This window comes from Rhodnius prolixus, unplaced genomic scaffold (assembly GCF_049639745.1).
Source record: "Rhodnius prolixus isolate KJV_2025 unplaced genomic scaffold, Rpr scaffold_10, whole genome shotgun sequence".
NCBI lineage: Eukaryota > Metazoa > Arthropoda > Insecta > Hemiptera > Reduviidae > Rhodnius > Rhodnius prolixus.
In genome coordinates, this window is record NW_027411615.1 from 6862964 (window position 1) to 6875442 (window position 12479).

Below are 12479 nucleotides of genomic sequence, written 5' to 3' on the forward strand. Positions count from 1 at the left end.
GCTGCGTATCGAGATTTGCAATTAGTATAACTTTTGACTCGGAGAAGCTACGATGTTCGTTTAAGTTTTAATCGTCAGGTGTCGTCACAATCTATCGATTGTATATAAAACATTAATGTAAAATAGTGACAGTGAATATAATAAGGTGTTAGAATAAAAAAATATTATCAAAAATATATAATGTCGGCCTATACGCGTCGAAAAGCCAAAACCAAATACAGAGATCGTATACGGTTGGAAAGGGATTCTCAAGAACAATCGAATGGTAATAATAAAACACCATACGACCGGGTCAAGCTGTGCCGGGAACGTAAAAGAATGAATGCGGCCGAGCGGATCAACGACGGTGTCAGTAAATCTGCAGCTGGGGCGGTTGAAATTATGCAAGTGAATGATGAAATCGCTTCTACATCGACAACGGACTGTATAGGCATAGACTATGTTCGATCGTCGATTATGAAGACACATTGTATCATCCTAAATACATAAATAAACATATTTTATATAAAATATATAACCCGTTACGTAAACGTATTCACGTACAACACACGGCCGTCTCCATGACGCAGCCACATTTTTTCCCCCTAAATTTCTTTAAAAATACCATAATTAGCATAAATCCGCTAATTGATAATTTCGCTAATGAGCCCCAATCATATAAACGAAATAAACATCTAATTTGTTCATCAATTTGGTACAATTAGAGCTGGGTTTTTTTTAAATATATTTTTTTCCAGCAACATAACTCGAAACTCAATAAACATATAATTAAGCACAAACTAAAGGGGGAATGATGAAACCAGGAGATCCTGGGTTCGAATCCAGCTGCTGGTCTTTACATTTTTTTATTTTTTAGAAGCTTCTTTACAGCCTATAATCCGGTAGTGGACAGTGTTGCCTCTAACCTGGTAAAAAACTGCATTCTGAAAAATCTCCAGTCGCCAATGACCCCCCGTCGCTTCCCCCAGGCGCCTTAAATAAATAAATCTTTACCAGTAATTCCAGATTGTATTGTTAGTTTCTTTAGAACACCTGTATAACAGAGATTTTTGTGCATAACCCAATGCGCAAGTCATAAAATATTACGCACATAAACATGTGTATTTATAAGAGATAACTATAGTTTGGAATAACATAATTTTACAAGTTCATAACTTACTGTTTTCTAAACTGTTCCCTTATCTTTTTAAATTCTTGTTTGCTTTAAGACTGCAAAGAAAAAGTTCATTGTTCGAATCAAATAATAAATATGGTTAGATATGTTGGAATTTACTCTCTAATAAATAGATAAATAAAGTGCATGACTTTTATTATAGTATTTTATCAGATCTTTAGGTTTGTGGATTTTATAAATCTTTGAATAAATCAATAATAGACACTTCACTTCTGTTCTACTGAGACAAAGAGTCGTATTTCTCTAGCTCTTAGGATACTTGGTGCAAGGAACCCTGATTAGACTAGGGAATCAACCTCACCTTGATAAGAGGATAAGAAGCAAAGTTTTCTCGGAAATATTTATTTCTGATTTTTTTTTGGGGGGGAAGCCTAGCATGAGAGTTTCCCAAAGAAAATCCCACCAAAAAAAAAGTCCTGAAATTGAAAATCTCCGAAATGTCGGAGCTATTTTTAGGAGCGAAAAAAATCCAATCATTATTCATATTATTCCGGTTAACGAACTTCCGGCTTTTTATAATTCTTAATTTTCCAAAAATTATATACAGGGTGTACACGGAGGAGTGGTCGAAACTTCTGGAGGTGATTCAACAGCTCAAATGCAACAAAAAAATATTCTCTTCACTTTCGCCCGATTCTCAATAGTGTCCAAGATATTTGCATTTTTAACTTTTCTGTTGATATTCGCGGTTTTCACCATAAAAACGGTCGTAACTTTTCTATCCTTTATCCTATAACAAATTTGCTTATTCCAAACGAAAAAGCATTAAATTTCCTATAAATCTGCTTAAACCAGAGCCTCAAAACGTTTCATATAAACAATGAAATTGTAACTTTAATGTCTAAAAAATTCGTTCTCCATGATTATTGTTAAAATTTTCAACTGCATTTTTTCAATGATTAATGAATCAAGGAGACACATAATTTCAGAAAAAGTTTATTGATCTTCAAGACCATATGGACGTTTTTTGGTTTTTAATAAAACCCTACCCCGAACAGAGGGGTGTAAATGCAGAAAACTGGGATTTTGCGCAACCGACTTTTCACTGATATCAAATTATTAATTTCCTCGTATGCCAATTATTGGGAGAAGGAACAAAAAGAAAAGTAACCATTTTAGTTTTGGAACTAAACTAACTTTTTAGGAAAGCGGAATTCCGGAAAAACTCATGAAGTAAACTACATGCTTTTTTTTTTGGTCTAGTTTTCAAATTTTCCACTCCCGATGCTGCATCTTCATTTTTGGCGGAGTTACGGCTAAAAAACTGATCGGAGTTTCATAAGGACCACTGGTTTTGACAATGACTGTGAAAACTACATAAAAAATTGTGGAAAATGACGTTAACCCCGTTTCGATATCCCTAATATTAGTTGAGATATTTGAGATCAAAGTTACAATTTTCTCTATTCGTGAACGGTTTTCGATATTAATTTACCACCAGAAATACACGTTTTGGGAGGTCCTCTGACTGCAAAAATTTTTATTTGTGACGTAAAGAACAAAAATAATAATAATTGAAGATTTAAAAAAATGTAGAGCAATTTAATGGTTGTGGGAGAATCAGGATAAATCTAGACCCACCCAAAAAACATATATGTAGTTTATTTAATGGGTTCTTCCGGAATTCCGCTTTCCTAAAAAGTTATTAGCGATTGGTGCGTTTTAAATGGATCACCCTGTACAGAAATAACTTCAATCGTTTTTTTGTTTTGTTCGTGTCGCCAAAATTCAAAATTTGTCTTTACGTAAACTCTGAAATCGTGATCGTTTTTCTTTTGAGAAAAATGAAATATTTCATTAAAAAAATAAAAATATACTTTTGTAATTAACAGCACACATTTATTTAATTTTCTTCACATAAAATGGCAACCATTAACTAACATGCAATAATCTCCGGGGTAATGGAACAAGTTGTAAATAAAGAAGATTTGCTGAGACGATTGCCCAGATAATAGTGCCCACACCTAGTGCCTGTTCAACTTGAGCTGGTCGCATTTTATTCGCGTGAAATAAGTACAAGTTCATAATTTCATGAGACGTGACTCTGTTTCCTCATACCTCGTTCTTAATCACATCATCGGGACTTGTTTTCTAAGAAAGGATGCTGAGAAGGAGATAAAAATAAAACCATTCCTTCATACCAGGATGAGTTTTGTAATGAAGTTTTGTTACTGTCAGTTTGTATTGTAGTATTTATTTGATATTCTCATTTTATCTAGTAGAATTATTTAGTTTAATATTTTTTTAATGCATCGATATCTAAGATAATTGGCACCTGGAGCCTTCTCAGTGTAGTGCCACCCTCCGGACAGTGCTCTCTCGTAAAAGACACCACTGACCATCATCCGGCAGTGAGACGGCTTACTAGGTCACCGCGCTTGGGATAAAACCCTTTTCGTCTTTTATCAATTACTATTATTATATGCACTGAAATAATCACGGATTATTTAAGTGTACTACTCGTTTTCTTGGGGCTTGTGGATTTGGAGCAGTGATTTGTGACTTTTAGGATTACCTAGTGCGATAACCTCCGCTCCCAATTAATTTAATTAACTATAATCTAGATAATGGCCTAATTTGGAAGTAAGACTTAAATTTCGCTCCTCCAAAATAGGCTATTGTTTTACTACCCATTTTGGCAACTTGGAAAATCCCTTCTGAATTAATCCAATTCAACATTTCTCCTTTTTCTTGCAGTTTTTTTTTTTTAAGATCAACTTACTCACTTACTCAAGGCGCTACAACTCGCGACGAGTCCTGGCCTCCCTAATGAGCATCCTCCTAGTTCGGTGAACAGTCTCTTCTAACACTTTCTTTGGGATCTTAGATTCCTCCATTCTAACCTGCCCAGCTCAGCCTTCCTGTCTTAAAACTTTCACAATATCCGCTTCGGCATACAGGTCTTACAGCTCCCTATTCTTTCGTATTCTCCAGACTTCTTCCCTCTTTTACTGGGCCAAAGGATATTCCTATCGAAAATGAGCATATCCTTCTCATCTGTCTTACTCACGGTCCAAGTCTGGGAAGCATATGTAAGTACCGGGCGGATAAGGGGAGAGCCTACTTTTCATGTACTTCAGCAATCCAAAATAACACCTGTTAGGCACCACGATTCTTCTTTTGATTTCTGCGGATGTGTCGTTCAACAGTTTATCTCAGATCCAAGATAAGTAAATTAATTCACCTTTTCAAATGTGTTAGGGCCTATAGAGACGTTTCGGCCCCGCAGACCTCCTCCTTCACCAGTGAACATTTATTTGGTTTTGGCCATCTTGATTGTAAGACTCATATTTAGTGCTGTTTAACGATCAACCCTTATAAAAAGTGTAGTTCACGTCTAAGCGAGTGACTTTCAAAAGGCTTTGCGTTTGGCTACTATCCACTTTTTTGCTCCACTCCTACTCTATGCCGTGCATAACTCCCCTGGGCCATGCTCAATCTTAATACTTGTACTAGCACTTGAAATCGATGTCATAAAATCGCAAAAAAAATACACAAACTTTGTCTACCGAAATATTTTCCCACAAATTGCCAAATTTAAAGAAAATCGTTTGAGCTATTTTCACAGGAAACAGGCGATAAACTGAAGAACCATTCAATCAGGTTTTTACTTCCGTTTACCAGATTTCGGTAACAATCTCATTGCCGGAAATGACGATTTTATCGAAATTGTTATTGTTTCCAACGATGTTTTTAGGATATTCCGTTTAAATGCACAAAACGTGACTGAAAATGGGAAGTTACGAAATCCCCACCTGCACAAAGCCTGCCTTATCTCTCTTATGCACCTATAAACTTGCATTTTTTTCTTTATTGTACCTTTTTCTTTCTTAATTCTCAAATTAAGCACCAGTTACAAAAAATAAAAATATATAAATAAAAAATAATCAGACAAAATGAGCTAAACAATTTACTTTATAATAAAGGGCGTATTAACTTCTCTCAATAAATATAATTAGTTCTGATTACACGAAAAAGAAAACGATCCCAAAACGGCTATTTAACAGCTGACCTTCAATAATATAACATTATAAACACTTAAATCATTCAGCTGTTAAAGCTTTAATAAAAAAAATATGCATTTGACTCGATTTATAGCGCAGATTTATATCTTAAAACTAAATTCTATTTGAATATCATTAATCTAGAACGACATTAATCTTTTTTAAATCAAAACTACCTGTTGAACATGTGTGAACAAGTGTTTCCCTCTTGTTGAATATTTTACTGCTATTTTTATTAACTAATTTTCATAGTCACTTTCTCTTACTAGCCAGTTAGGGGAAGTTTTGTGATCGTGACGAATTTTTGGGAGAACGTTTTTTTTTGTGGAGATTAAAATGTGTCAATCAAAAACAAAATTTATTTTTTAGTGTCTTAGAGATCTTTAGAGAGAACGACTTAACAGGATCTGCGTCTATTTCTATTTTTTTTCTGCAAATATTTCCAATAATTCTCGTAGGCTTAATGTTTGTAATACGAAACTTTTATTGAGCAACGCAAATTTCCTCGAATAACTTAAATAATTGAACATATTTAGGAATTGAAGTTTCAGCCTGAGATCCCGGGTTCGAATCTAGCTGTCAGCCCTTAGAATAGAATAGACTAGAATAGAAAAGAAATTATTCCGGGACAATTATCCCCTAAGAATAAATACAGGTACAAATAGAGGCCTTAATAGTTTGGCCTGTGATTAAAAGAAAATAAATAAGTATTTACAAAAAGTGAAAATAAAAATAACAGCAGAAATTAAGGAAATAAATTAAAACAATTAGAATTTCGGAGGAAGCTGAATAGAAAGTAGATAACTGAATAGACGGGATTTAAAGATGGATATGGTAGGAGCATGGCGGACAGATGAAGGTAAGGAGTTCCAGAGAGAGGTAGCACGTATTAGGAAGGACTTGTCAAAGGATGAGGTACGGTGAGAGGGAATATAGAGATCGGATGAGCGAGATCTGGTATTAAGGGAATGTATCGAGGATTTAAACTTAAGGAGTTGAAAAATATAGGAAGGCCTTTGAGACTGGATGACTTGAAAAAGGAAAGAAGCCAAAGAATATATATATATATTCTATTCCTAGCAGCTTCTTTCAGCTGACTATCTCGAGTTTTTTTTTTTTTAAATTAATTTAAAGCACATCAATATTCAACGTTATTTGTGCCCGTAGCTATTTACAGTGCACTGTCGGCCTCCAATTAGTGAGCTGCAAAAACCCGGTAAGAGAATAAAAATCTAAGCGTTATAAGCTGAATTCGAACCCCGGAATCTCAGCTTAGGAAACCAGTATGCTATCCACAGAACTGACTGGCAATCAGTAATGAGGGAACAACTATTTGGAAGCCAAGAGTGCTACTGAAAAAAGCTCTCAGGGCACCGATGACGTTGACACGCTTTAAATTTGAAAAACAAAAACATAACAGAAAATCGAATGACTATCTATGACATCAGAACTTTCAGTTTTATGTCAGATAAATCGATAAACTTACTTCTTAATCTTAAATAAACTAACACTAACTAGACAACACGGTCATTTTATTAAAAGAAAATGAACTAAAATACAAAAAAAAATCAGCGAGAATGTAACTAAAGACCCGTCTTTTATCTTTAAAAAAGAATCTTTTTTTATAAAAACTTGAGGAATTAAAGTAATGTGTGTGACATATCTTGAATCTTGAATAAATAACCAGGCAATAATAAAGATTTCGATCATAAAGTTCTGAATCGATTCATTTATTGTATTTTAGGGTTATATATTCAGATATCTATTCGTAGATAGGTTATCCAAAATATCGTTAACACGTTAATTTATGTGTAGTAAAGATTTTTTCTCTAAAACTATTGAAAAGATAAGTTTTATTTTCAAAGCTTTTTCCGACTGGAATAATGCAGCGAATGAATTTTCTTTGCATTGTAAATTAGTTTAGTTTTATTTATTTAAAGTTTATTTTAGAAACCTAGTTTTGTGTCGTTTATTTTGCTGGTCATCTCTTATAATGAAGATCAATCTTAAGATCTTCACTTCAATTGAAGTTCGACATAAATTTGAAATATCTGTTTGGTTTGATTGCCCACCTTAAAAGTCTGTACTCGCCGTCTGTGCACAAGCTTTATAATCATACTGTGATATCTGATTTTGGCTGTCAATCACTTTTTATGCTAGTTCCAGTCACATATGTGAATAATCAAACTTATCATTTGGAGAGAGTTTCTCCTATCTTTACTATGTATCTTTTTTATCTTGGTACCTCTTTGATGCTGGTATAAATTTTTTTTGTATTATTGGTCAAGTTTTCTATTCCACTAGCAGCTGAGCAGATCTGTAGAGGTTCGAGGTTTTTTTTTGAACCTACGCCTTCACGGTCAACGGCTACTTCGGCCATGCGACGTCTGGCAGCCCAATATAAAATATTTTTTTTTTTGTGTGGGTCCGTGGGCATATTGTCCCGGGCTCCCTGCAGTTGAGAGCATGCTAGCAGGTGCGGACCGTTCATAACATCTCCTCCACAAAGCACACAGATACTACTGTCCTTAATGCCAATTCGGTGGAGATGCTTCTGAAGGTAATCATGCCCCGTCAATAATCTAAAGCATGCCACAGCTGTTGATCTAGGCAGATCGGTGGGGAGTCTTCCTTTGTTATTTCCAAGCACCTCCCACTGCTTCCCTTGTGCTTTTCCCTATTGTTCTTCTGCCATCTTCGATCGAAATCGGAGCCGGATCTCTGTCTTAGCAGTACTAAGCGTCAGCGGGGCCTTGATTCGCCCCTTCTTTTGCCAATCTGTCAGCTTCTTCGTTGCCCTGGAGTCCAACATGACTCGGGATCCACTGCAGATTCGAGAAGGTAGAGGAAATAAAAGACTGGTTTTAATGCTCATTCGACTCTCCTTTTACAACTTCTCTCAAAATTCTAACTCAAAAAAATTTACTGCCAACAAAGTTCAAATTTTGATTCGTACTTTTCGGGTAAGCAATTTTTCCTCAAACTCAGCATTTTAATAAAGTAAAATTCTGTGACCATGAACGCACTGACGCTGGCAGGAAGTTGGATCTGTAGAAATATTTTTTAAGCCATCAACGAGAAAAAACAAAGGATTTTAAATTCATTTCTGTTGAGTTTCTGTTCGTTGTCGATTAACAAACAGATCGCTCGCTACAGGGTCTAGTGGCATAACTGCACGATCCACCTTGGACGGTACAATATTCCACAATGGGACCTTCGCTAGGCTACATTTTTCTTTTCAAATTTCCAGTAACTAATCGTTTACGTCTAATTGTAAAAATGCGCATAAATTCCAGGGTTAAGCTACCTTTTTCTTCCTTCACTCAAACACAAGGATATTATATAATTTACTTTTCCTTTTTACTGTAAGCAGGAGATAAAAAGTCCTTTGCACTTAAAAGTGTAAAAAACAATGATTTTGAAATAATAATATGGCTGCACTATAAATAAGAATTGCCTCGGTTTTAAATTTGAATACTTATAATTTTCTGAATGTCTCTTTGTTACTCAATCAATCAGTTTGACATCGAGAATCCTTGCAAAAAAGCGCAATTGCCGGGTAACTTTGGGTTCCTTGGAGGGCATCTAAACGAAATTTAAAAATTGTAAAAAAGTTCTCAAACATCTTCATCATCGCATGTAAACTTAGCTTAATAGGAGAACCTCTCCTGTCCTAAACCATCTCTTTTTAAAATACGGTACTTAAATAATTTAATATTCTCCAAGCTATCCTTTGCTGTTCTTCAGTAAAAACATTTAACTCTCTTTAGGGCACCCAAATTATCTAAAGAGGACTGCGGCGACCTTCGGCCTATGTTTCGATTTAAATCAACAACCTTTCACTAAAAGAAATACATTAACCAAAAAATACTACATAGGAGCTCTTACTCCACCAACTACGATATATATATACATGTACAAGATTAGATGTAACTGTACCGGTAACAGATGCCGCTAGATTACATTATTTACACATATAAATGCATATATATGTAATATAATTAAGCAAATATTTAATAAAAAAAAACAAATCCTCACTGAATTACTAAAACAGTTACAATATTTTTTTCCAATTTGTAATTAAATATTTTATGAATGATTGAATCCATAGATTGCTAAAAGTTCGCAGGTTAGGGGAGGAGCTTCTTGCTCCGACCATTAACTACTTCAGATTCTTAAAAAAAAATTAATCTTTAACTTGAATATGAATATTTCTATCTATAAACTAATAGCGAGTCTCTTAAATTCATCAGAGTGGGTAGAAAAATACAGTTTATGTAGATAATTAAAGTCATGCAGAAATAATTGATTTACCATAGGATCCGGCGGCCAGGTTATGGCAGAAAATGTGCAGTTATATTTTTGAAACACATTACTTGACTTTTTGGTTTACAGTTATTTTTTTTTTTTTTAAATTCTCTTTAAGTTATTTTGACCAGAAATAAAGGGCTTTGTATTGATATATTTTTGGGGGGGACAATTTATCTTCAAAATTTGTGGCATTTTTCCTTAAATGAAGTTGTAACTAAAAATGTTATAATTTAGATTTCCTGCGGTATTTTGGAATTGATCCTCTTCTTGCTTCTTCTTTATAGCACCAAAAGGAAAGAACTGAGAGGGTTTGATCAAGTACAACGGCTTATTTACCCAATTCTATCGTTACTACTTTAAGATAGAAATATGCAACAAAGTCTTGAAGATAAATATATAGTTTTCGTGACCGCAAATTGTTAAACTTAGGATGGAAGATTTGCGAGGAATCGGTCAAATAAAACAACTCGTCTTTTTGCCAACGTTTCGACAAATATATTGTCCTCTTCAGGGCGTGGCTCAGCGGGTTGGTTGAGTTACAGAAACTGTTGAGTTACAGAAACTGTTACAGAAAATTGCCCTGAAGAGGACAATATATTTGTCGAAACGTTGGCTAAAAGACGAGTTGTTTTATTTGACCGATTCCTCGCAAATTTTCCATCCTAAGTCTTGAAGATATTTAACTGGCCATGAGTTGCGTGACTCCTATCTTTGACCGCTATTGTAGAAAATCAGGAAATGACCATAGAAAATCGTAAGAATGGTCAAAAGGCCATGCACTAATCGGCGAAACGTCCCAGAATGAATTTAACACCCAAAGACGTAAGGTTGAAAGAATAAGATGACCTACCTCCGATAAACTAGGAAAAACTAGGTTTTATTAGTCAATTTCCCTTTATATAAATCAATCATGATAACATAATAATTAGGATCAGAAACATCCAAAAAAATTATGGCATTAATAAAAAAGGAATCTGACCCAGAATGGATTATGTTAAGATAAATTTTAATTGTAAGAAGGGTACCGTGGTTATTTTATATCAGTATTTTGGATTTCGGGTCCAGCTCAATGGGCGCGCGTTGGATTTGCAAGCGAGAGGTCACAGGTTCGGGTCCAGCTAAACTCCAGTTCTATTTTTAGAACACAGAACAAATTTCCCTCTCCATGTGATATACCTTTCGTCCTAAACCATCTGCTGAAACTGCTCTACACCCTACATTGGTCATCCTAGCCCTCTCGGCCGCGAAATAGTCACCTACAACTGTTCCATTCCCTACAGACAAAGAAGAATTAAATATGTCCTTCTCTTTCTCTTCTAGCTGTAGGTTTTTCCATCTTTTTCCCTCATGTAAACAATATCCTTATCCCATCCTGTTTCCTAAACCATGTAATGTAGTTTTGTTATGTAAATACTTTGGTACATAATTTCTGTAAGTAATGTACATATTTTATAACAAAGTTCATACTTCGGCGCCACGGTAGCCGAGCGGTTGAGAGGCGAGACCTGTAAAGCTAATCAGTACTGTGGTTCTGGGTTCGATTCTCCAGGTCTAGGCCTTGAATTTTATTTAATGATTAATAAAAGAAATTTACAGTAAAGTATGTTTGCTAGTCGCCTCCGTTCACAACACCTAATTTGGGTAGTTGGACGTAAAGCCCCGCCTGAAAAAAGTAGGCATTACTTTACTTTTACTTTACTTACCTATATAAGAGTACTTATAGTTTATATTCTTACTGCTCTAAGATTTCTATTCTAAGAGCTAACATCACGGATGATAAATGTGCTAGTAACGAGAGAACTCTATCCAGGAGCGGCAGTGAACACCTGATTTAAGTAACTGAGCCTTTAACAATTCCTGATTCGAATTATTGGAACTCTAACAATTTTATGAAATTTAAAACAAAATTTGTGAGCTCATTTTACTTTTAGATTTTTTTTAAAAATGGGACAGATTTCCGTTAACTATTTATCAAACTTGACAGAGACAGCGTTGCATCACTTAAATTATTCTATTACAATATGTTTTGCTTTTTTTTAGATCATTTGTAAGTTTTTTTTAACCTTCTTTTAAACTGACATCAACAACGTGTGTCAAAATGTGATCAGATAATTATTTATTTTGCAAGCAAGAAAACAACTAGTTAACGAGACATTAATGTAAATTGAATATTACCCCCTCCTGCCTCCTTTCATAGTTACTTGATTTTGTCATTTTTATTTAAAAAGAATTTATTAAAACAAAGGAAAAAATAGTATTGTTTTACTGCCGTGGGAAAGGAATCATAAATCGGGTTTTATGAATGAATTAATTGTGTGAATGAAGAAGGATTTTCGTAATAGTGGCAATGCCGCGGGTTTAAATACGAGGTGCGGCTCGTACATCTACTCCAGAGAGTTCTTTGATTTTTATTCTCTTACAAGACCTACACTGTCGGGCACTATTTGTGTGCAAATGTCTTTTGACACGAATACAATGCGCTCATTCTATTTATAGCCGACAATGTTTCAATTATCTGACAATATGCAAAAAGGGACGGTTTTCTAGTCTCTTGTTTTGACATTTTTAAAGTGTTAATGAGGCTTGCGAGCCGGACAGAACACTATAAAAGAGGAGCACTATAAGAGAGTTTTGTTCTATGTTAACTAACTTGCATTACAGTTACAGTTAGCCTTATTGCAACTGTTTATTGAAAGATGTTATTATTTTGTTTAAATTGCAGTAATAATAATTATATGCAGCCAAATGTATGAAACTATTTTGCAATATCAATGTTCACTTATTAATTAGCATCTTCAGAGAGTTTCTAGGTGTGTCCTTGTTTTAATTATGACCGGTTTGGGTATTTGCATCCACTTCGATTTTGAGACTTCTATTTTATTACGTTTCTGCTTTATCGGGGCTTTCGAATCGATTGTGGAACGCGTATCTACTTTATTTTAGTCCCGCCTTTCTTGAACAGTACACTTCCTCGAAACAGGAACGATTGA

The 12479-nt window shown here is 34.7% G+C and overlaps 1 protein-coding gene and 1 long non-coding RNA gene across 5 annotated transcripts in view; one reads left to right on the forward strand and one right to left on the reverse strand.

The window, feature by feature from the left end:
- The window catches only part of LOC141457024 (Krueppel-like factor 6), a 268145-nt gene that overhangs the window by 102304 nt on the left and 153362 nt on the right, over positions 1 to 12479 (reverse strand). The window lies entirely within an intron of this gene.
- Positions 1 to 12479, forward strand: part of LOC141457025 (uncharacterized) — a 203032-nt gene that overhangs the window by 8752 nt on the left and 181801 nt on the right. The window lies entirely within an intron of this gene.